Genomic DNA, 26,843 nt, shown 5'->3' on the forward strand with positions numbered 1-26,843 from the left:
CTAAGATCTAGAATGTATTGAATTTAATTCTTGTTGTTTGAAGATCCCTCCTCCCAAGCTTCGCGCATAACATCAAGCACACCGCACGGGTGCCGCCCGTATAGCAGCTTGAATGGAGAAAACCCCGTGGAGGCTTGCGGGACCTCTCGTACTGCGAACAACAGGGGATCGAGCCATTTGTCCCAATTTATAGCATCCTTGTGTCCCAATTTATAGCATCCTTGTGTACGAACTTACGAATCATATTTTTTAGGGTTTTATTAAATCGCTCCACCAGGCCATCTGTTTTTAATGCCCAATAATTCATAAAGCTCGCGTAGTGTTCGTGACATAAAGATTGTGCCTTGATCGGTGAGGATTTCTTTCGGAATCCCTACCCAGGAGATTATTTTGAAGAGTGCCTCCGCAACACTACGTGCTGAGATGTTGCACAGAGGCACTGCTTCTGGATATCGCGTTGCATAGTCCACTAGGACGAATACAAAGCGATGTCCGCGTGCTGACCACTCTAATGGCCTGACGAGGTCCTTTCCAATTCTCTCAAAAAGGGCGTCGATCAGCAGAAGAGGGCGCAAAGGCGCTTTTGGGGTGGCCGGTGGATTCACCAGCTGGCATTCGCGGCATGCCACACACCACCTGCAGACATCGCCGCCAATGCCCGGCCAATAAAAATGGGCTATTAGGCAGTTCAGTGTTTTCTTTCCCCTAGATGACCCGCCATGGGATTATAATGAGCCGCCTGGAACACCATTTCCCGACGGCTCCGTGGTATTAAGAGCTGGGTTGTATCTTCCTTTGTTTGAGCGTCCTGCATCACTCTATACAACCGCTCGTTTATAACTGCAAAATAAGGATATGAAAGGGCGACACCCAGCTGGAGTTGTTGACCATCGATCACTCTCACTTTGTCAAAGGCGTGCTTGAGAGTTTCGTCTCACGACTGCTCCAAAGGGAAATCCCCTTCGGGAAATCCCCCGAGGACGGGAGGGGCTGCAGCCTCTCCCCCCCTCACGTCATCCTGATGTGGAGCAGACGAAGACAGCCCTGGCTCCACCTCCCCTGCCAGAGTATCGCACATCTCATGGCTTTATTGCAGGACCCATCCGTGCATATTCCCTTTAATACATTTCTAAAGCCAATTAGTCCCCAAAATCAGCGGATGGGTGAGGCAGGAATTAACTGCGGCCTCCACTCTATGTTTTCTTCCCTGAAATTTAATAACAAGGTTCACCACAGGGTAGTTGTGAATATCCCCATGCACACACTTCACCCTCACTGTTTTAGCTGTGTCCAAAGCCTTGCAATGAACCAAGCATTGGTGGATAGTGGTTTGATTACAACCCGTGTCCACCAATGTTTGGTGAGTACCCCCCTTGACACTTACCGGTATCCGGTACGCTCCGGCCCAATCGGGGGCAGCCTGCGGAGTGTTGGGGATCCGGACCACCATTCCCAGCTCCATGACAGGGCATTGATCCCGGAAGTTTCCCGGATCTCTGCAACTCCAGCAGACCGGCCCAGGCACCACGCCCGCACCTGCGTCGGCGGGCACTTCCACCTGAGGGGGAGAGTGGCGGGGAACTGTTGCTGCTGTGGGCAACAGGAAACCCCGTGCACGGGGAACTGGCTTTGGTGGCAGGACTCCTCGCCTCCGTGGGGCAGGAATGGGCTCTGGGGAGAGAGCAGATTGAGAGAGAAGAGGGGAGGGGGAAGAGATCGGGGAAAACGTAGGGGAGGGGGAGAGAGAGTGGGCGGGCTCTTCCGCCCTCTGGTACGCCGCCAAATGGTCCTCTGCCAGTCGAACGGCTTCCTCCAGTGACGCCACTCCGCCATTCCTCTTGGCAATCGATGAATTAGCTGCTCCAGTACCACCTGGTCGACAACTCCCATGACGTTGCGATCCCCCGCCAGCAGCCATTTCCGGCAGAGGTCTCGGAGCTGTTGGATAAAAACAAATGGGCGGTCTGTTTTCTCCAGCTTCATGGATCGGAAGAGCTGCCGGCACTGCTCTGGGCTATGACCAACCCACTGCAGGATGGACTTCTTCAGGTCTTCGTAGGCCAGGAGATTAGCCACCGGCAGTTGTTGTGTCGCAAGCTAGGCTTCCCCAGACAGCAACGGGAGGAGCCGGGCCACCCACTGATCTTGCGGCCAGCTCCAAATCTCGTCGGTCCTCTCGAATAAGTCGAGGAAGGCTTCCAGGTCGTCTTCTGCCCCCATCTTTAGAAGTGTGGGTGGGGGTAGGGGGCTGTGGTTGTCCGGGGTCATGGCCGGGGCTCTCTCCAGGCTGAGGAGGCTCTGGAACGCATGCCGGAACTCTGCTTGAGCTCGTAGGATCTCAAAAAACCGGCAGTCTTGGTCTTGACGCAGCTCAAGCAGGGATTGTTGGTGTGACTGGTGTAGGCTGGCGAGAGACTTGAGGATCTCGGCCAACTGCGAGGACTCCATGGGGCATACTTCAGATCTCCCGTGTTTCAGCACCAGTTTAACAACTTCACTGCAGAAGGGAAGGAGAACACAGGGAAGCGGGTTTTCCAGGCTCAGGTAAGACTTTTATTCGGCTACTTCAGTGCTTCACAACTTCACAAACTCATCAGCTTCACAGGCACTCAGTTACTTAAACACATCAGCTTCCATAGGCACGTATTTACTTAAACACATCAGCTTCACAAATACAATAGAATGAACGTAACAGCTTCAGGAGCACCATGGCCTTCCTTGTGCTAAACACTCTCTGTCCTCTGCTGGTGGCGTGGCTGCTTATATGCCGCTCTCCCCATGCTCACTGGAATTAGAGACAGGTGTTACACATAATCTAGCTCAGGTGCAAGCACCCTTAATGCTTTCTCTCTCTCTGGACGGATGCTTGACCACGCCCCCGCTGCCACAATACACAACATCACTGGGACCCATCATTCATGCACATGGGTTCTCTTACCACTGCTACGCTGATGACACACAGCTCTACTTGTCTGTCCAGCCCAACAACACCATGGTGGCTGCTCGAATCTCTGCCTGTTTGACAGTCATCTCAGCCTGGATGGAGGAACACCACCTGAAACTTAACCCAGCGAAGACTGAGCTCCTCGTCTTTCTAGCCAACCCTGCTGTTGGACACAACATCACCATTCAACTGGGTTCAACTACAGTAATGCCTTCCAAAACAGTCAGAAATCTAGGGGTAACCATCGATAACCAACTCACTTTCACAGACCACATCTCAAAGACAGCACGATCATGTAGATTTACACTCTACAATATCAGGAAAATATGTGCAGCATGTCTGGTCTTTAATGAACAAAAGAGAGCGCATGTTACACCACTCCTTGTCTCTCTTCACTGGCTGCCAGTTGATGCACATATCAAATTAAAGGCTCTGATGCTGGCATACAGTACAGTCACTGGGTCTGCTCCAGCATACCTAAAAATCATTTCTGCAGAGCTACGTTCCCACCAGAAGCCTGTGGTCGGCTAATGAGTGGTGCCTTGTTGTACCAACATAAAGAGGCACCAAAATACTTTCCCAGACTTTCGGTTTCACTGTACCACATTGGTGGAATGACCTTCCCAACTCCATCCGTGAAGCAGACTCACTTTTTGTCTTCAAAAAACAGCTAAAAACACATCTTTTCCATGATAAAAAAAAAAAAAATAAAAAAAATTATATATATTCTTGTTGCACTCTTATCTGTCTTGGATACTACTATTCTGAAGCTAGTGAAACTTTGTAATGCAAAGTTCTGTGTACACACCACTGCTTAGTAAATAGTTGGAAATTCAGATAATCCCAAAAATGAAATTTCTTCTAGAAGAGCATAATTTAAGAGAGTCGTTAAAATCACCTGTAGTAGTGAAGTGTGGCCTTGTTCAGCATTGCATTAATAAAGTCGGTATGTAATGTCACTCTATTCATTCAGACATTTTTTTGAGTATTTTAGGATGTTTTTCTGTTATTTGTGGGTTAAATTTCACAGAAACAAATGTATATTCATTTTTTGTTGTTTTAGCTGTTGTCCCTAATAGTTAGGGATGTGCTTCGGTGGTCAATTAATCTACTAGTCTATTAGTGGGGTTGTCTACTAGGATTAATAAAGTTAGTGGTGGTGGTTTTAATGGGAGACGCAATTCTCAAATTAACTGAGAGACGCAACTTCTTGGAGAACATTTTTGCATGATAAGTAAAAAATGTTTAAACTGCTTGATATCATGAACTAGATGTTTATCTGCAATATTATTTTGCAGTTCTGTGCTTTTTTATGAGCAGCAAGGATTGCCCTGAGACTCACAAGTGCTCTGGTTACATTGAAGAACATCACTCCATGTTTAGGATACACATAAGTGGTTTTGTGCCACCCTGTTCTCCAACCTTCTTACTTCTTTTATTACTTTGATATTTTTGTGCAATAAGATGTTATAGTTATTTAGCCTATATATATATATATATATATATATATATATATATATATATATATATATATATATATATTTTTTTTTTTTTTTTTTTTAATATCCATTAGTACCATGTTAAAATGCTGTGTATTTCCCTCTGAAACATGCCTGATCGGGGCCACGTGGCCGTAATGGAGTCTGTTTATACATTATTAACCTTAACATCGACTAATCGTTCAAACAACCGACTGACTAGTCGATTATGTAAAATGGTAGTTTTGCACATCCCTAGTAAAAGTCATAAACTACTGTGATAAGCTTAACCAGTCAACATCTCTTTAGATTTAAATGAGAGCGTCTGATTTATCCATTTTGACCTTGATGATATAGTGTATATATGCTTTTGAAATTATTATTTTCGGGCAGCATTTGAGGGTTCCAGAGCACGACTGCCCCCTCTTGAGGTGAAATATAAACAATCACTGACACCTTGTGCAGATTGCTGTATCTATATCTGTCCTAATTGACAGTATTCATCCATAATTTTATCATCGCTTTAATGCATATTTTGTCATTTTGATTAGATAATCAACTGTTCTAAATTGAAGCGAGGTCATGCAAAGACAAATGTGAATGTATAGAAACGTGCCCCATTAGCACCTATATGATCGTGTCTTTAACTTCATTTGTCGAATAATAATCAAAACATTTTCTGGTGAAATATACAAAACCCTTCATCTGGTGAATATGTAGGCTATAAAAACTTAACGCTAAATGTCTATCTGTCAAGCAACAATCATACGGATGGATGGTTTGAACCCAGAAGCAGGAATATTTAAGGGAGGTAAGCAAACTGTAGATCAACAATAACAGGAATAACACAGAGGGATTGAGCAATCAGATAACACAAAGAATAAGTAGAGAATATAAAACTCTCACTGAAGAAGACACTGCAGGGTAGCAGCGAGGTCAGTAGTAATCCTAGTTGGCTGTGTGTGAGTGTGCAGGTGTTCATGATCAGAAGTTCGGAGAGAGAGAGTGGAGTGTGGAAGGAGAAGGAGAGCCCAGCGTGGGCGTGACATTACCCCCCCCCCCCCATCCACAGGCCGCTCCAGAGGCCCAGAGCCCCCGACACCGTCGATGACCTCGTCCATGCGGCACTGGATGATCGGGATGTTCTTCATTGAAGTTGGTAAGCACGGCTGGGTCTAGGATGTCGTCTCGAGCAACCCACGAACGCTCTTCTGGGCTGTACTCCTTCCAGTCAACAAGGTACTCTCGATGACCCCTCCGGCATCGGGAGTCCAGGATGTCCCATATGGAGTACAAGGGACCGTCCTCCAGGAGCAGAGGTGGAGGGGGATCACAACTCTCACTGGACTCAGAGGAAGAAGGAGAGGGTGAAGGATGATAAGATTTTAGAAGGAATACATTAAATGAGGGTGCAATGTGGTAGTTAGGGGGTAATTGAGGGCGATATGTGACTGCATTTATTTGTTCTAATATGGTGAAGGGACCAATGTAATGGGGACTTAACTTGCGGCACGGCAGCCGGAGTCGAATATCTCAGGTGGAGAGCCAGGCCTTCTGCCCGGGTTGGTACTGGGGTGTTGCTGAGCACCAAGCATCAGCCTGGCACTTCTGTCAGTGGACGGCTCATTGAAGATGGACGTGAGCACTGTCCCAGACCCTCTTGCTCTCCCTGAACCAATGGTCTACTGCTGGGATGTCTGAAGGTTCACCCGACCAAGGGAAGAGAGGTGGTCTGGAACGGTGTGATACCAATGGCAGATTGGCGAAGGGACTTCTGCGCGTACTCTGTCCAGGGAAGATAGTGGCTCCAATGATGCTGGTTGCAATGACAGTATGTCCTCAGAAAGCAGCCGATCTCCTGTATCTTCCTCTCTGACTGCCTGATAGACTGGGAGTGATACCCGGAGGAGAGACTGGTGTCACAAAAGCAGTCTTCTATTTGTCTCCTCTGCGAATCCGAATGAGATTATATGCACTTTGTTAATCTAGTTTGGTGAACATTGATGCTCCTCTCAGCGTCTCCAAAGCTGCAGGAACCAGGGGAAGTGGATACTGGTACTTGACAGTAATTTTGTTCAGAGCATGGTAATAGATGCAAGGTCTCAATCCTCTGTCATTCTTTGCCACAAAAAAGAAACTGGATGCAGCTGGTGATGTCGAGGGCCGTATGTATCCTTGATTGAGTGCCTCATTGATGTACTCCTCCATGGCCTTCTATTTGGGCAGCGAGAGTGGGTAGATCCGGCCGTGAGGCAGAGTGGTGATGGGTTGCAGATCAATGGCGCAGTCCCAGGTTCAGTGCGGTGGCATCTGAGTGGCTGAAAAGATCTCTGAATGCCTCATATACAGGAGGGATGGAGACATAGCTCTTTTCCATGGGACTCTCGACTGAGGTGGCACAGAGTGAGGCAGGCATGAGAGAGGAAGAGGAGTGTCTGGGATGTTGGCGATGAAGAGGAAGTGACAGACCTCTCTGGAAACATTTATCTCCCCATGAGCGGATTTCTCCTGATGTCCAGGAAACCACGGGTGAATGTCGGACCAGCCAGGGTCTGCCAAGTATGATATCTGCTGTAGAACCATCTAGAATTAGGAAAGAGATGATCTCAAATTGACAGGCACCCACCTGCAGCACCTTCAGTTTGGTGGGTGATGAGACCTTTGCCTAGTGGTTGTCCCACTACTGAAATGATTGGGAGAGATGAGGAGCAAGTGACTGGGTGGAGGCGGAGCTACCGGCAGAGCTTCCCAATGCATTTACCTTAAGGGAAATGGCTTTAGAAGAAATGTTTAAGGTGGTATGGTGAATGGAGTAAGGAAATGCAATTAATTGAACTCGCCACCACCCGTGGCGGACAAACGGGACAGTCTGAAAACAGATGGGTAGCAGACTCGCAATACAGGCATAAGGAATTGGTCAGGCACCTTCTTTGCTTGGAGGGACCCAGGTGAAATGATCCAAGCTGCATTGGTTCGTCCATTGTAGCCTCTGAACAGGAAGCAGAGGAGGGAGGATTTACTGGAGAATGTGGCACCGTATCACTGTGACAGGACTGCAACCAGTTGGTGACACAAATTGAAAGTTGAATGAAGCGCTCCAGCACCATAGTATCATTGTAACCAGCAAGTTGTAATCTCAGAGAGGAGTTAGGTCCCTGGCAGTAAGTGGTTAGTAGAGACCTCTAATTTCATCCACTTGCAGCTGCGAGGGTGCAGAAAGTTATGGCATAATCAGAGATGGACTCCTGCAGGACGAGCGAAAACCTCTCCGAAGTGGGAGACTAATGCGTTGAAGGAATGTGTTACGGGTCCTTCCTGCTCCCATATGGTTGTGGGCCATTGAAGGGCTCATCCAGTCAGAAGGGAAAGGATAAACACCACTTTAGATTGCTCTGTGAGGAACTGATGAGGCTGCATCTCAATTAAAAGGGAACATTGAAGAAGAAAGCTGTTGCACACCTCTGCCGATCCAGAGTATGGTGCTGGTGAGGCCAGTGGGCTGGAGGTGTGGCCAAAGACAGCCAAAGAAGCCGCTGGAGAGGAAGTGGAAGTCCCGGGAGTGATGGTGGCTGTTTGTGGAGCCACGAGGTCTCATTGGGAATTGGTGATGTTTTGAATTCGGTCCGTGGATGAATTTAAGGAGAGAGAACTGCGAAATTGTAGTATTAGCGCCTCAATGGTGTCCATGAAGCTTCATAGATCTGAACCCACTGGGTCCATGTTGTGGTCAAGTCTTCAGTCAGGCAACAATCACACGGATGGATGGTTGGAATGGGCGGGGATCTTTAATGCAGGTAAACAAACTGTAGATCAACAATAACAGGAACAACACAGAGGAGTCCTGGTGTATTTGGGGATTGTTTCATGAAAGTGTCATTAAACCCCCCTAGTTCAGCACCAGTCGTTCACACATTAGACTTTAAAAAAAAAAAAGAAAACCCGGAAGGTGCTGATGCCACCACTGCACATCAAATTTGGGCCTTATAAAACAATTTGTCAGAGCTCTAGTTAAGGAGTCGGCAGCCTTCAAGTACCTTCAAGACTTCTTCCCTAAGCTGTCTGAGGCAAAGGTCAAAGCCGGAGTCTTCATTGGACCACAGATAAAGAAGATCCTGGAGTGCAATGAATTCCCCAAGAAGTTCACTAGTAAGTAGAAAGTGGCTTGGAACAGCTTTGTCATAGTGGTTTGGGGCTTCTTGGGCAATCACAAGGCCGAAAACTATGTAGAGCTTGTTGAGACTCTGGTGAAGAACTACAGCACAATGGGCTGTAGGATGTCCCTCAGAGTTCATATCCTTGATTCTCATCTTGATAAATTCAAGGAGAACATGGGAGCATACTCGGAGGAGCAAGGCGAGCATTTCCACCAGGATATACTGGGCTTTGAAAGCCGCTACCATGGACAGTATAATGAGAACATGATGGGAGACAACATTTGGGGGCTGATTCACGAAAGTGATTTACAGTATAATCGTAAATCTAAAAAAACTACTCACTTCTAAATCTTTTGTAGTCATTTTTGTATTACTTTAATATAAATACATGTTAATTTGGATTCATATGTTGTTTTTTTCTGACTTTATGTGAACGAAAAGACAAATTCGCCCATTTTCTCATTGAAAATAGGTACATTTCAAGATATCACTGTTCTGGTCACAAAAGCAAAGTTTGTGGGGAATAATAGCCATTTTCTATACTTTTGAGGCATAAGCAATTAGGAAATGACACTTACTACCCAGGAACAAAAATTGTGTTACATAGTGTAATCATATTCTGAAAAAGATTGCCAAGATGATTTTACTTCAAAAACAGCAGTGTCCAGACTCTGAATCAAAGGTCAGGCTCATTTTATTTTTATTTTTTTACAACTTTACACTGACTTACCAAGATATTGCTTTGCACTTAAATATCTTTTTTGCATTTTGTTAGATTATTCAATGTGTGCATGCTGTTGTACATGAAGAAAAACTGAATATTTTATGTATATATTGCATTGTTGTTGTTTTTTTTTTTTTTTATGCAAACGAGCTCATTTTTAATTAAGGTTTTGTTGTGCATGTTGTTACATCCTGCCCCAGTCTAGGGTTGGGGAGGAGTACCAAGAAGGTATGGGATTTCCTTTCTCCCATCTCAGCACTCAACAATCAGTCAAGTTTAAAGGTGAAACAAAACATTTATTTAATCCAAAACAGAAAATGGAAGTTTCAAAGACCAAAATAAAAATTTCACCAGTTGCTAAAGGAGAGTCAAAACTAAACTTACCTACAAAAGAAAATGCAAATAAACAACATAAATCCACTCGAACTCAAAACAGGAGAAAAGACAAGATTAAACAAAATGACATCCACCTCCCTACCTACTACTAATTTTAATGCTACCATTTACAATATTTACAACAGTCCTTAAATAATAATAATTAAAAAAAAGATTGTGTTCAACAAAAATGAAAGACTGGAAACACCCACAGTCAAATTGGTTGTAGCAAAAGTTACCTACTAAAACCAACAATCGAACAACTACAGCAATACAACATGTCTGACACAGGAGAGGAGAAAGCCAATGCAGAGAGGTTCTGCTGGGATTTTATCCTGAAGCTCTTTTCCACACCAACCAATCCCAACAGAGGACTGATTGGCAGTCATAACTGAAGACACCTGATGTTGGTCAGCCTGCAAAGAGAGAGAAAAAGAGGCGACAAAACAGAAACACACACAAGGGAAGCAGAACGCCACAACTGCAATAAAATGTCATACATCCATGGATGTAATTAAACAAAAGGACAAAAATATAAGAACAAACAAATAGGTCCAGGGTCAGAACATTCATTGATTGATTGTGTGTTTTTATTTGAGTTAACTGTCAAGATCACATTTCAGAATCCACTGCTGCAAGTGTTGAAGAATGTTTTGTTCCATATAGAGGAATATGAAATGCAGAGTCAGAAAGATTGTTTTTGGTTAAGATGATCAATTTTATTTTTATACTGTTTTAATCTGAGGTGAGCTGTTTTCATGCACTTTAAATCTGTCACAAAAAAACCATAAATGTACATCATGTGCTGTTTTAAATATGATAAACACTGTTCTTAGAGTGTGAAAAGATTATTTTCTCTCTCTCAGTGATGTGGAAAAGCTGGAGACAGTTTCATTGATGGAGAAGTTTGTTCTCATATTTCCCGGCTCAAGTGCACAGAGTCAATGATATTGTGCTCAAACTAAAGTACACAGAACACACTAGCAACCATCCAGATCTCCCTAGCAACCACACCTCAAATTTTCTTTTAAGAACTGTACAAATTTGATGTTCATGTAGTTTTTTATATTTATGGGGTGTAAATTCATTAATTGTAACTGACAGGTGTGATGATCAGTGGAGTTGAGTTTTTACCTTTATCATTAAGACTTGGGCTAAAAAATGGAAAGAGTGTTTGAGTGAAAGACTGACCAGTGAAAGAGTAGATATGAGAGCTGGACTCCACATCATAAAAGGAGACCAGACCCTCCTCATAATCCACAAACACACCAACCTTCTGTGGCTTCACTCTCACACACAGAGAGACAAGAGGACCAGCACAGGCTTTATATTCATTCTCATTCCTCAAAACTACAGTCCAGAATCCATTCACTGGAGTCGCTGTGATCTCTCCCTTCCTGTTAATGGATTCTCTGACCACTCCTAAATCCCACTCAGTCTTTCCCTTCACCTGCACCTCAAAATAAAATCTACCTGAACTGAATCCCTTCTTTCCCATGACACAGGCACATCTATCAAATCTCTCTGGTTTATCTGGGAGTTTTTGTCTAATGTCTCCACATGTCACTTGTTTTCCATCATCAGACAGGATAAGATTAGGATGAGCTGTATCAGGATCCAGAGTCACATCCACTGAGAGAGATCAGAGAATATCAATCACTTCAGAATACAAACATTTTGATTGATGTAATATTTAATCCAGAGTATAATGAAACTGTAGTGCAGTAAGTCAGCTGTCAGTATATAAATGTAAAGTATTGTAAGTGTATATGAGAGAACAGTGAAGATCACACACTGTACCTGCATACTGCTGCATCCTCCTCAACACTGTCAACACAAATCACAAGAAAACATCATCAAATGTTTATAGGAATATTACAGGATAAATGCTTATGAAACTCTATGGACATGCTGTTGATTAACACAGAAAGTCATTTTAACTCGTCTCAAGACAGTTACTGACATGAGTAAATCTGTACATTATGTTTGCTATACACTAGAGCTGTCACGATTATGATATTTGGCTGATGATTAACTGTCAAAGAAATAATTGTGATTATGAAGATTAATTGTCTCGTTAAGGGCTTTTATGATTAATTGTCATATAAATTGTCATATTTTTAAGGTGTGATTTTTATCTGCATGTGTGCTTCATACACCTTAAGAAGTAATTTTTCCATATTTAACTTCAAATATAAAAATCAAATAATTAAATATGAATAAATTATGATTTCATTTTAAGTCTTTAAAAACTTATGAATGACACGAAAAATAATGTTTAAATATCAAAATATTCCTAATTACTTAAAATGTATCTCTCTTTGGACAACTTTAGTTCCTTTACGTCATTTATTGAGTCTCCCTCTTTTAAGGCAGGTCCTGATGAGCTGGTTACTGTGTTTAACTCTGAGTGTTCAAATATTTTGGATGTTATTGCTCCGGATAGAAACATCATAGTTCGAGGTCAACCATGGTTAGATAATGCTACTCGTGCTGTCAGACAGGAGTGTAGAAAGGCTGATCGGAGGTGGAAAAAGATAAATTACATGTTTCACATCAAATTACGATGGAGAGTTTGTTGAAATATTAAAAGGTTGTGAAGGATGCAAGAACAAATAATTTTTCTAATGTTATTTCTTTACTCTCTAACTCTCCCAGAGTGTTGTTCAACACCATTAACAGATTACTGAACCCAGAGAGAGTTGATTTAAACCCCTCTGTGGATAATTGTGAACTGTTTTTGAAACGTTTTGTTGATAAAATAAAGGAAATTAAAATAAAGGCTGAGTTTTCCTCCAGTTTACGACACTGATCCGGTGATAGTGACTGTTAGTGATGAGATTTTTGACCAGTTTCACCTTGTGTCTCTCTCAGAAGTAAAAGAGATTATTTCTCATCTGAAGTCTTCTACTTGCCCCTGTGATGTTGTTCCTGTGCGCCTTCTCAAGGAGATGGTTGATATCATTAGCTCTAGCATCATGTCTATCATCAATAGTAGTCTTGTTGACGTGTGATTCCACTTTGCTTTAAGCAAGCAATTGTTCAGCCTCTTTTGAAGAAGCCAAGTTTAGATCCTTTGGATCTGAAGAATTATCGGCTGATCTCCAAGCTGCCAAGTCTTTCCAAGATTTTGGAGAAAGTAGTTTTATCTCAGCTGAAGTGATTTTTAACTCAGAACAATGTCTTAGACAAGTTTCAATCTGGATTTAGGGCTGGTCACAGTACTGAGTCAGCTCTGTTAAGGGTAGCAAATAATTTGTTACTAATTGTTGACTCAGGTAATCATGCTGCTTTAATTTTATTGGACCTCAGTGCGGCATTTGACACTATTGATTATCAAATTCTTATTAGTCATCTAAGGCATGCTGTGGGGTTACAATGTACAGTTTTAAGATGGTTTATATCTAACCTTGAAGGCAGATCCCATTTTGTTTTCTTTGTATATGCTACTCCTTGGTATGATGTTTAAGAAATATGGTATATCTTACCACTTCTATGCAGATGACACTCAAATCTATCTCCCCCTGCAGCCTGAAGTGAATAGTTCTTTTAATTTGTTGTTGTTATGTTTAGAAGTGGTTAAAAGTTGGTTGGGTCAAAATCTTCTCCAGTTAAATGAGAAGAAAACGGAGATCATTATCTTTGGATCTGATGTATGTGGTGCAGATATTACCAGTGGCTTAGGGCCATGGGTCACTAATCTAATGGCAATTTTCCACTGCACGTTACGGTTCGACTCGACTCGACTCTGCTCGCTTTACTTTTCTGAGCTTGCTTTTCCACTGCAGTTTAGTGCCACCTCAACGTGGGTGGGATTATAGGCTGATCGTCATAGTTGCGCCGCCTCTACTGCCATGACATCATCTTAAACACGACACAAACATTACTGACCATAAACAATAACACGACCACTAGCTATTAGCTACTAGCTCATTTTGCTGCTTAAAGCAGTTGTTGCATGGTAATTTTACACAAGTGTAACTCTTAAATTGGCCTGGTTGTAGAAGCAAGCTTTCCAGTAGCTGGTCAACTAAATAAAGTGAAGCTTTCAAGCAGAATATAGAGTCAACGTAACAAAACGTACCATCCTCCATCGTGGACTCCAACAACAGCGAGTCCAGGGCACTCTCCCTCCCATTGTTCGCTGGTCTAAGATAGCGTCCATTTGGTCGAACCACTTCCACTTTCTTCTGTTTGAACCACTCCGGCTGTTGTGGTACTTGATGGTTCTGTAGTCACTTTTAAGTTTTTTAAACTTTTCCCTACACTGTTGGTAGGTCCGGTGGTAGCCGTGTGCGGCCAACAGCTGAGACACTTCCTGAAAGACTTTATCGTTTCACATCGTTTCATTCGTCGCTAACGAGAGGAACGACTGCACCTCGTTAATTGACCATGGCGTGGTTTTGCGCACTGCCATTTCTTTTTACAATTCAAAAGTCGCGTGAACAAATGATATTGCTGTCACTGTTGCTAATTTTAAAACTAGCGGGTTGATGTCCCGTGTCGCAAATCCATTGATGCTGGTAGTGACGATTCTCTCTGACCAATCAGTGATCTGCAGGGTTTTGACGTCACATTTAATATCGGCTCAGCTCGCTTGGAACCTCGACCGAGGTGGTACTAAAAAAAGTATCAGGTACCAGGCACTATCCACAGTGGAAAACCCCCAAAAAGTGAGCAGAGTCGAGTCGAGTTGAGCTGTACTATGCAGTGGAAAAACCCCATAAAAAGCCAAGTGAAAAATCTGGGTGTTTTTGATTCAGCACTAAAATTTGACAAACAGAATAAGGCTGTTGTGAAAAGCTGTTTTTATCAACTAAGAGCCATTGCCAAAATGAAATCGATTTGATCATTCAGCGATCTGGAGAAAGTTATACATGCTTTTATTTCTTCCAGCCTCGACTACTGCAATGCCCCTTACTTGGGGACTAGTCATTCATCTATGTCACAGTTGCAGCTAGTCTAAAATGCAGCTGATAGGCTGCTCACAAATACTAAGAGGAGGGACCACATTTCACCGGTACTGGCTTCACTACATTGGTTACTGGTACAGTATAGAACTCAATACAAGGTCCTGTTATTTGTTTTTAAAGTGGTTTATGGTATGGCCCCTTGTTACCTCACTGATCTTATACATTTGTGTTATTCATGTAGATCATTAAGATCGGCCAATCAGTTACTACTGACTGTTCCAGATCACGCTTAAAGCTCAAAGGGGATTGGGCTTTTTCAGTTGCTAGTCCGAGGTTTAAAAACGTTTTGGTTTTCCTTGGCTTTTAATACTTGATGGACTCTGGGTGTTGTCTTTTTATGCTAGTTTTTATTTCCTACTGTTTTGGTTATTGTGTGATGTGTTTATAGTTGTTTTTATATTTTATTTTCAACGTACAGCACTTTGGAGCTACAGTGTAGTTTGAAAGTCCTTTATAAATAACTGAGACTTGAGACTTCACACGTTATTTTAATGCTCTGATTAAACCAGCAGCCCTTATTTGTCATGAAGTAAAACCTTTGAGATTTAGTTTCATTTTATCACTACGCAGAAATAGAGTAAGTGTGCGTCTCCTCCAGTGTGTGAACCAGGAACATTTGCCATTACACGTGAAAGTGCGCTTTGTGTTCACTATCAAAGTTTATACTTGTTCATTTATATTTTTGCAAGCCTCTGCTGACAGTGCGTGTATCAGATCGCTTCACGCGCTCTTCAGGACAGAAGCTGGTTTATGTCCGCTGTGCGGCTCAGAGAAGCTTGGACTCAGAGTTCAACTGAATGACACACAAATGTGCCATTCATGGCATTTATACAGTATATTCATTTAAAATTCCCTTATTTGGGCATTAAAATGTGATTGGAATTTGAATGCCCAATAATCGCAGTTGTCTCAAATAACTGTGATCAGACGGTTATTTAATAATTGTGAAAGGCCTACTATACACTTACCAGTTTGACCGAGTTTTTGATCTAGAGTCTCATGTAGAGTGTCTTTGAGTTGAGTCAGAGCTCCTTTCAGAGTGTCCACACTCACATGAGTGTTAATACTGATCTCAGTCCAGTTCTTACTGTTTTTAGGGCTGTACAGGGACAGGTCAATCTACAGCAGGAGAGAGGAGAAATCCATCAGCATGAGGAGTGTTTTCTAATCATTCTCATTGATGAGAGAGATGGACACTGACCTGTAGGAGATGAAGATGATCTTCAGTATGTGAGATCTGCTCCAGCTCAGAGTTTCTCCTCTTTAGCTCAGTGATCTCCTGCTCCAGCTCTTTAATGAGATCTTCAGCCTATTTCTCTGCTGCTTTCTGCTTCTCCTCCAACATCTCAACAACTTCAGTCTGACATCTCTCAATGGAGCGAATCAGAGCCGTGAACACCTCAACACTGTGTGATTTCTCTTCTGCTGTGTTTCTCTGGTGAGATCAAGTCACAGTTTAAATGTATTTGATTCAGCACCTTTTTTATAAAGAAGATTGAAACTGAATTTGACTCACCTTTCTCATCTCGACAGAGTGTTGGATGTCTTGAATCTTCTTCATTCTGTTCTGGATCATCTGCTGCACATCTGTCTGTGTCTTTACCAGCTGATTCTACAGACAGAGAACAACACACACATTTCATCACTCAACATAGCTTTTCCATCTTCAAAATAAGTATTGATTGAATATTAGTAACTCTTGCCTTCTTCTCTGCACTCTCGTCCTCTATAGGAACAGTGTTGTGAGTCCTGTGGTCTCCTTCAGTGCAAAACAAACACACACACGTCTGATCATCTCTGCAGAACAGATCCAGAGGTCTCTCGTGTTTCTGACATATATAATCCTCCAGATTCTCCACAGTGTCCATCAGTTTATGTTTCTTTAGACCCAGAACTCTCCGATGAGGCTCCAGGTGAGTTTCACAGTAAGAGCTTTGACACATCAGACAAGACTTCACGGCTTTCTGCTTTCTTTCATCACAGAAGTCACAGAGAACTTCAGATTTACCCAGATTAAACTTCTTCTTAAAGTGTTGCACAACCTCTCTGAGTGTTGTATTAATCTTCAGATCAGGTCTTTTGCTGAATGTTTCTTTACAGAATGGACAGCTGCATTTCTGAGTGTTTTTCCAGCATTCATTCAGGCAGGTCTTGCAGAAGTTGTGTCCACATGGAGTGCTGACTGGATCAGTGAACACATCCAGACAGATTGAACACTGAAGCTCCTCATTTAGTGTACTACTGGAGGACGACATGTCTGAAAAATACAAATCAAAATCAAAATCAAATCAGATCACTTTATTGTCACACAGCCATATACACAAGTGCAATGGTGTGTGAAATTCTTGGGTGCAGTTCCGATCAACATAGCAGTCGTGACAGTGATGAGACATATACCAATTTACAATAACATCAAATTAACACAGCACAATTTAAACATCTGATATACACATAATTACACTCAACAATATACAAATAATAACATACACTGTACAGTATACAATGCGCACTATATAGATAAAAATAAAAAATAAAAATATATAAAAAAGTATATATAGTAGTATATATAGAATGTACAGTAGGTTGTATTGTACTGTATTGACATTCAGGCTGTCGGTTGATAGTAAGTTGTTAAGAGAGAATATAATATAATAATAATATAATTTATGACAGTCCGGTGTGAGATATAAGAGTAAGGGTAATAAAGTGCAGTGCTGATGTATTTTGATTGTGGGAGATCAAGAGTTCAGAAGTCTGATTGCTTGTGGGAAGAAGCTGTCATGGAGTCGGCTGGTGCGGGTCCTGATGCTGAGATACTGCCTGCCTGATGGTAGCAGTGAGAACAGCCCATGGCTCGGGTGGCTGGAGTCTCTGATGATCCTCCGAGCTTTTTTCACACACCGCCTTGTATATATGTCCTGGAGGGAGGGAAGCTCACCTCCGATGATGTGTCTGGCAGTTCACACCACCCTTTGCAGTGCTTTGCGGTTGTGGGCGGTGCTATTGCCATACCAGGCGGAGATGCAGCCAGTCAGGATGCTCTCTACAGTGCAGGTGTAGAACCGTGTGAGGATGTGGCAGTTCATTCCAAACTTCCTCAGATGTCTCAGGAAGAAGAGGCGCTGATGAGCCTTCTTCACAACGACTTCAGTGTGGATGGACCATGTGAGTTCCTCAGTGATGTGGAAACCCAGGAACTTGAAGCTGCTGACTCTCTCCAATCGTGCTCCATTGATGGTGATGGGACTGTGTTCTCTTTTCTTCTGAAGTCCACCACAAGCTCCTTTGTCTTACTGATGTTGAGGGAGAGGTTGTGCTCCTGACACCAGTGTGTCAGAGTGTGCACCTCCTCTCTGTAGGCTGTTTCATCATTGTCAGTGATCAGACCTACCACCGTCGTGTCATCAGCAAACTTAATGATGGCATTGGAGCTATGTGTTGCCACACAGCCATGTGTGTACAAGGAATACAAGAGTGGGCTGAGAACACAGCCCTGTGGGGCTCCAGTGTTGATGGTCAGTGATGAGGAGATGTTGCTGCCTATTCTAACCACCTAGTATCTGCTTGACAGGAAGTCCAGGATCCAGCTGCACAGCGAGCTGTTTAAGCCCAGAGCCTGGAGTTTCTCATCTAACTTGGAGGGCACTATGGTATTGAATGCTGAGCTGTAGTCTACAAACAGCACTCTCACATAAGTGTTCTTTTTTTCCAGGCGGGAGAGAGCAGTGTGTAGTGTAGATGCAATGGCATCATCAGTGGAGCGGTTGTTGCAGTAAGCAAAATGCAACGGGTCAAGAGAGAGAGGCAGCACAGAGCAGATGTAATCTCTGATTAGTCTCTCAAAGCATTTGCTGATGATGGGGGTCAGAGCAACAGGACGCCAGTCATTTAAGCATGTTATTTTTGATTGCTTTGGAACAGGCACAATGGTGGATGTTTTAAAGCATGTGGGGACTACAGACAAAGAGAGGGAAAGGTTGAAAATGTCTGTAAAAACACCAGCCAGCTGGTTCGCACACGCTCTGATGACGCGGCCCGGAATGCCGTCTGAGTTATTGAAAGTATTATTGTATATAGGTATAATTTGATGTAATGTTTAGGTTTTTCACATGACTTTATCATTGTTGTTTATGTTATTTGCTTCATTAATTCACTCATTTATTATTTTTCTACATCACTGACTTACATGGATGTAAACCTTCTGCTAGTCAAAAGTTCAATTGTTAAAAAAGTGTCTGAAATCAAAAGTACTAAATGTTGAAGTTTAAAACTGATTTCAGTATTTAGTGTGCAGTATTCAGTTAGTATGCTAGTATATCATTCTGATCATGTACAGAACCTCTAGTCTACAGCACCTCTTACAGTACAGACAATGCAGCACTTCACAAACACAATTATTATTATTGACAGAACAAATACTATTCAATTCAACAACTGACATTCATGTTCAGATCATGAAAATTCATATTAAAGTGAATATATTTGTTGTTCAATCACTGATAGTGAGAATAAAACAGAATAATTTAATCTTTGTGTGTGAAATATTCCACTAAGTCTCTTCATAAAAGTAATTGAAAGTATTTGAACTATTGCACTGCTGTTTATTGTCATCATCTCTCTCCTGTGTGCTAGAAGAACTGAAATACAAAATCTCCAGGAGTCACAGTGCAGAACATAGAAACAGATCTTTACAACAACACTTTAACATCATCATGAAAGACTCTTTCTATATATGAAAGACTAAATCAAGCAAAAAAGATGAAACATTTTCACTGGACTTTGTTCATTCTGTCTGCAGTTCAAATACTTCCTATTTCTGACATCTTCAAGTTATTTGACAACATGACAGCACACATCAAACTCTGATTTATAACAGATTAAATTATATTCTGATACTAATTCAGTAAACTAGTTCGAGTATTTAACTCGTGTTTAAATCTGGTTTTGTGCAGTTTTATTCCAGTGTGACACAAACTCCTCTGAATCAGACCACTAACATTAGAAACCTGTTCAGGGAAATTTCTCTTATATTTCTATTATCACTTACCTGTGAGTGAGTATCAGCTGTGATCACTAAAGTTTTACAATGTCTGAATAAATATTCTGCCGTTTGAAGAGAAAAAAAGTTGAAAGACTTCCTGTTTTAAAAACAGTTTCACTTTTACTTTGTGAAGGTGATGTCATAGCTCCGCCCCTGTCTTCTCATGAATATGTAACAGGTATAAACTCATTCCTATTGGCTGTGTTGTGTGTGTCTGTATTAAGTGTGATCATATAAAACTGATTTCACACAGGTGTGTTTTAAGTGTGTAACTCAAAAAACATCAGTGTCCAGACTCTGGATCAAATGTTCATGTTTGTCTGACTCATGAAGTTCACAGTAATAATTGATTGATTGTGTGACTGTGTGTTTTTCCTCTTTCGGTCTCTAGGTTGACGCTGTGGTCAGTAAAGAGTTGACAGTCAAGATCACATTCCAGAATCCACTGTTGATCCATATAGAGCAGCGTTTCTCAACCTGTTTTGGATGAACTCCCCCCTACTTCATTCTCTGAACATGGAACTAATTTTACAGTTTTGTTAATAAATTAAGCTGGTTTACACATCATCAACATGAAACCATTATTTTATATATACGTGCAGTTACTAATAATATTGCATATTTTGTCGATATGAAATGCACATTTGACAGTAAACATTAATTTTGAGTTGCGATGCAGATGTAACTGTTGTTAATATCAGTAAATATACATCTATAAACAGTTAATAATTTTATATACCTAATTTATATATGTCTAAATTTTTACATACTGAGTCTATAACTAGCTCCATTAAATACATTAGATATATATATATATATATATATATATATATATATATATATATATATATATATATATATATATATATATATATATTGTTTTGAAATTGTTTTGGTTTGTGAACGGCACAAGTTTCTCTTGTAAACAATGACGCACTTCCTGACTCCTCCTCCACGTGACGCGTGACCTTACCAACGGGCTTACGTCATCCCTCTCATGAGCGCACGTCACAGAGATATACAGAAGCGAACATTTGTAGTTAAAAAAAAAGTATATAAGTATTGTTTTGTTTCTCAAAATAATCAATCGTTTGCGTTCAGAAGAACTTTATTTGTCGACTGGAGTCGTGTGGATTATTTTGATGCACCCTAAATATGCATTTTGGACCATCAAAAAATGGTTTACATTGACTTGCATTGTTTAAAGGAGGAGGCCTGAAATTAAATCCTAAAAGTCTTAAATTCTGTTTTGATGAAGAAAGAAACTCAGATACATCTTGGATGGTCTGAGGGTGGGTAAATTATCAGCAAATTTTCATTTTTGGGTGAACTATTCCTTTAACTCTTGTGCCTTATATTTGTGAAATTTAAGTAAAATCGTCTTAAATGACTATGAGTAAATTCAAAGGATACATCATGAGAGAAAATAAGTGACAGTTCATTCAAAATCAGTTCAGTAGTCAAGTCAGTAATATGGGGTTTTCTAATAGCTTTTATAGTCTATGATATTTTATGAAGAAAAGATAAAATTTGTGAAGTTTGGGATTGGGCTTGAATTTAAGGCATCTCACTTTATAAATGTTATTTTCCCCATCATTCAGAAAGTTTAAAGCTTCAATTAACACTTTATTACTAGATTCAATGTTATGAAAAAGAACCATCATGACAGAAATATTCACAAAGTTATACATTTCAAGTAATAAAGAAGCTAAATTTTAAGACCAGAAACGCTTCATGAAACTGTAAAGGCAAAAATACAATCAAACTAACCGCTGGTATTTAAGGAAGGTTTGGAGTATGAACTAATATTTCTGTTTCCTGTACAGAGTCTATGCGGCTGTCACGTGTCAAATGAACGAATCACTCTCATAGACTACTCGTTCTTTTGAGTCATATAAAAGATTCATTTAAAATGAACGAATCGTTCATTAACGACCCATCACTAGTGTGTAGATGACATGAAGTGATGGTCACAGATTAGTTAGGTTGATATCATTAATTATTCTGAGCTGTTATGACAGACAACAACTGCACAACTTGAGCCTGAAATTCCTTTTTACTCCAAGTAACACTTAAATAGTTGTTATAAAATGGAAAGTTCCGGTCCTTGATTCTGATTGGTTGAGCCGCGTTCGAAGCCGTTGTATATTACTCAACAAACATACACCTGAGACCGCATTACATCAGTATTACCGCGCAACTGCCGTTTGTGATTCTGTGAAACAATTCAGTATTACTGCGCCAAAGAAATTGTTTCAAAATGAAATAAATTTTGATTTAATGGGTGGTCTAAGCGTGGATGAGTGGTGGAAAGAGATGGACAGGACAGAGAAAGAAGATAAAAAACAAAGACACCACTCTGAAATTAATGAGAGAGAAGTTGAAGAGCTGGAAAAGTCAAGAAATAAAGCTAGGGCCGTTAAACATACTATGTGGTCTGTTTGCTGTTTTCAGAATTGGTGTGCTGAGAAAGATAAAGCTATTGATTTTAAAACAATAACCAAAATTGACCTAAACCAGGCTCTCCGTCAGTTTTATGCCCCCGTGAAAAACGGGAAAGGTGAACCCTACGTTTTCAGCAGTTATGTCGGGTTATGTCCGGGGCTTATCCGGTACACAAATGATCCACCGATCAGCCGATGCTGGTGTCTGTTGAAAGATCCCGAGTTTATCACTAGCAACAATGTTTTCGTTGGAGTAGTGAGAAATCTTTGCTGAGAAGGACGTGACAAAACATCCCACCATCCTGTGTTAACGGAGGCATATTTTCAGAAAATCAAGCAGTCTGCAGCACTGAATCCAAATACACCTGAGGGTCTTGTCAACAAAGTCTGGATTGATGTACAGCTACATATGGGACGCAGAGCTAAAGAGGGCAACCGCCAACTGAAGCCCGAATCATTTATCATCCGCCAGGACGAGAACGGTATGTAACACTGTCATTCAACGAATGCACAAAAAAACCCACAAAGATGCCGGCGAAAGAAACAAAGAAAGCCTATGGGGATTTATGTTTGAGTAGTCAGGGAATCCTCTGTGTCCTTTCGCTTCATTGCACTGTTAGACATTTCAAATGATTTTTACAGTAACTTACTGGAAACACTGTTGCCAGTAAGTTACTGTAATTGAGATTTACAGTACCATAACCGTGTTTCAGTTTTACAGTAACTAAATGCTACTGTAATTATGTAATACAGTGCCGTTACTGTGAAAAAAAACCTAGGTTAACAGTACACTACTGTAATCCTATTTATTAATTTCATTATTCATTCATTTGTACTAAATATAAATTCGATTTTATAATTTTTTTTTATAATTACACAAGTACTACTGACATTCAATCCAGACCGACACAATTTTTACAAAATATCAAAATCTTGATTTAAAACATTGCAAATGTGTGGAAACTTTGCATTTAAAACGGTCAGGCAATGTGAACTATGTGGACCCAAGTGCCGAGTGTGAACAAAAGTTAATGAATGAAACCAATCATGAATCAGCCAAAAAACTTGGGAGAACAGGAAGAATATCCACAGAAAAACCAGAAGGGCTTAGGCATATGGAGATTGAGACAGGCAGAAGTCGGTAACAGTAGAACAGTCCTTATCTTCACAGCCAGCGAATGAGCAAACACAGAATCAGAGGCAGGCTAGGGTCAAAACCAGGAGGGCAGTCCAACACAGTCGGTGGTGTAACAGCAATGGAAAAATGAAACCAACAGCGACTGGAGCAAACTTGAATAAATAGAAAACAAAACTAATAACGGCAAAAGGAAAGCAGCACAGCAAGACAGGAACACACGGCACAAGGCAGGAAGAAGGCACAAAACACTTTGGCAAGGACAGAGAGACAGAAAGGGAAATATAAACGATGTGCAGTCAGAAAAGTGAAGCCACCGGAAGTGTTCCAGCGGCCATCTTTTTATGCCTAAACGCAAGAGGGCGTCATTGATTGACAGGCGTTATTTTGACCAGAAATGACCCAGTGGGCTGTGTAGCAGTCAGACAGTTTTTAGGACATGTCTATAAAGTATATTTCACTGTGGATATGTGTAATACACAGGTAATTCACCTAACAAACTATATTTATGTATGTAATTATGCATGACATATTAAACATGATCATATATGCGATTATTAGCAGAAATCGATTCAGATATAATAAATATTATAAAACGCACCTCTAATACTATCGAGGTCTTGCTTGGAGCAACAAATGTTTGTAAATAAATTATGTCCATCTGCAACAGCCAGTGTTATTTCTCTGAATAAGTTGTGAATGGTGTCTTTTTATTTTATGATGTCTTTGACAACATCCACTTCAGACTCTCGGAGAACTCTTGAAGATATCAACAGTTAAAGGGCTGCAGGCTGGACAGCGTGAATTCATTTACTTTTTACTGGCATGTCCGTTCGCATAGGAATTAACTGTTATTTTTATATTAAATGTTAATTTGACCAATGTTTAAAACACTGTTGAATCATGTACATCAAGTCACTGTACTGATAAAAACAGTATTATCTAACACATAATTACTTAACCACAGTGAATAACTGTACAAAGTGAATTAAGTTGTATGTACAGACCTTACGATGTATAAATCTGTATTCAGAATAAACATTTTGATATTTATAATTCATATGTTGAGGTGTCTTGTCCGTCAGCTGATCTGATATTATTTACCATAATGAAGATGAACATATCTCGCTCTCATTTTTATTAAGGACATTTTCCCGAGTCCAAATAAATAACCATTTACATAATTAAGATATTTGCGTTATAAGACTGCACAGGGATACTTCAGATATAAAAACATTGATTGGATAGGTAATATTTATTCATTGAAATCAGGTGATTTCCTATTAAGTCAATAGAATGTTTAGGCATAGCAATATGGCACACTGTGGCTTCACTTTTATGACATCATGAGCAATCCAGTTCTTTATTATAGATCAGTGGTCTCACCTAATCCAAGTTCTTCCACTCAAATTCTGTTAGCTGAAGGAAGGATGACACTCTGTTGTTGATGATTGTCGTCTTCCCCTTCACCATTTCTCCTGTCTTACGACTCACTCCGGTTTTTGCGGTGCATTTTGTTCCATCCTCTGGATTTATCCTCACAAAGAATCTTTAGGCAACAGAAAATGAATGGGGAAAAAAAATAATGGAAAACACATTTAATACATAATCAATATTAGGATACATATATATTAACTGTCTATTAATGTATTAGTTCTATTTTGTGTAAATTACTCAGATGCTAAAAAAATCATATTTTTGGAGTAAATATTGTTTTGAAATGACAGGTCACATTAGATGCACTGTACTCTATTATAATCACCGCACCATGGCCACATGGTCCGTCCACATTGTGCTGTATTCCAGAAGATAAAAATGATAGTTACAGTAACAAGGATATTTTTGTGATTCAGTTAAACTAACAACTATACATGTGCGATAAACTTTGAATTAACAGTAATATGTAGATAAACAAAGAGAGGTACTTACCGTTGTATGAGTTCCAATGTCACACAGGCAGGCTCTTGGTATTCTATGTTGAAAACATAGAAGCATCCAAAGAATACAGATAAGGCATCTGCAAAACCAAGGCGATCCTCCATTTAAATTCGGGTGCACAAATCTGACAACTGCGGGAATTGTCAGTACACACGATTTTTTTTGTTTTTTTACCTTGCTTGCTTGCTTGCTTATTCTCTCAGGGATAAAAATCTTCGTACAGAGCTCTTTCATCGGTGTGTCACACTGGTGTTATCCAGACTGTACCGCTGAGCTCCCTCCCTGGCACAGCCTGCGGCGCTGCTGTGGTTCCTAATCTGATTCTGTACCTTAAGGCAATATATATTATATAAACAGTGCATTGGCACTAACACTTCAGATTTACCCAGATTAAACTTCTTAAAGTGTTGCATTAATCTTCAGATCAGGTCTTTTGCTGAATGTTTCTTTACAGAATGGACAGCTGAAGTTCTGAGTGTTTTTCCAGCATTCATTCAGGCAGGTCTTGCAGAAGTTGTGTCCACATGGAGTTGTGACTGGATCAGTGAACCAATTTTTCTTTCATCACAGAAGTCACAGAGAACTTCAGATTTATCCAGATTAAACTTCTTCTTAAAGTGTTGCACTTTATATGCAGCTTTTTTGTGCATTCATTGAATGACAGTGTTACATACTTCTGACCGTTCTTGTCCTGGCGCATGATAAATGATTCGGGCTTCAGTTGGCGGTTGTACTGGGCGATATGCGATATCCGATTATATGGTCAACCCCAAGGTCGGTGAATATTTTGCTTTAAAAATTTAATTAATTTATTGAAACACGAAAAAATTAAACAAAAAGACATTTCTAAATTCAAATTGCACTTTAAATGAAACGAAAAAAGCAATTAAAATAACGAAGTGATTAAAAAAATCGTATATATATAACCATCTCCCCGAATCCAAACTTTTACCATCTCCAGCTGCTGCATTTGCCATCACACAAGTATCAGTACGCAGCAAAAGGTGAAATTACTAACAGCATACAAATTATAATTAATTATAATAATTATCATAATAAATAAGCCTAATAAATTCCCTTGTGTTCCCAAAAAATGCTGCCAAATGTGTGTTCTTATTGAATGTGTTTGTTTTGCGTTTTGGTAATACAGTTTATGCTGCCTAAAGAAAAGAAAATAGAACAAAATTTTAGGTTCAAGGTGAACTTGTCTTGCATTACTTTATGATTTAATCACTTTCGTCTTTGTTTCTTTAATACAAAGATACCTTTATATATTACTGAACCTGCAGAGTTGCGTTCACAATGTGCTGCTCCGTGGAAATAAAGCAAAACTCACAGCACCTCATGAGATGATCGGAGATCATTTGCAGCATTCTCATAGACGACATTATTCTTCCAAACAGTTTTGTTGAATGAAACAGAGAAAAAAGGAGTGATAACTCTTTACATGCATTCGGTGGCGGTTCTAGCTTGTATGGTGCCTTGTCATGTGTCACTCCGAGACGTCTTACAGGTCGCCCACCTGTTGTGGGTAGATGAGCAAAATTACTCGCGCATGAAATACAGGTGCTATATCACACCCTGGGTGCACATAAAAAAAAACAACAAACGTTCATAAAATCACTCGTAGAAAATGC

At 40.6% G+C, this 26,843-nt stretch overlaps 1 pseudogene; it reads right to left on the reverse strand.

The window, feature by feature from the left end:
- Positions 1–9,247: 9,247 nt before the first annotated feature.
- Positions 9,248–25,607, reverse strand: LOC127418598 (zinc-binding protein A33-like; annotated as a pseudogene).
- Positions 25,608–26,843: the final 1,236 nt, after the last annotated feature.

Source organism: Myxocyprinus asiaticus, chromosome 28 (genome assembly GCF_019703515.2).
Source record: "Myxocyprinus asiaticus isolate MX2 ecotype Aquarium Trade chromosome 28, UBuf_Myxa_2, whole genome shotgun sequence".
NCBI lineage: Eukaryota > Metazoa > Chordata > Actinopteri > Cypriniformes > Catostomidae > Myxocyprinus > Myxocyprinus asiaticus.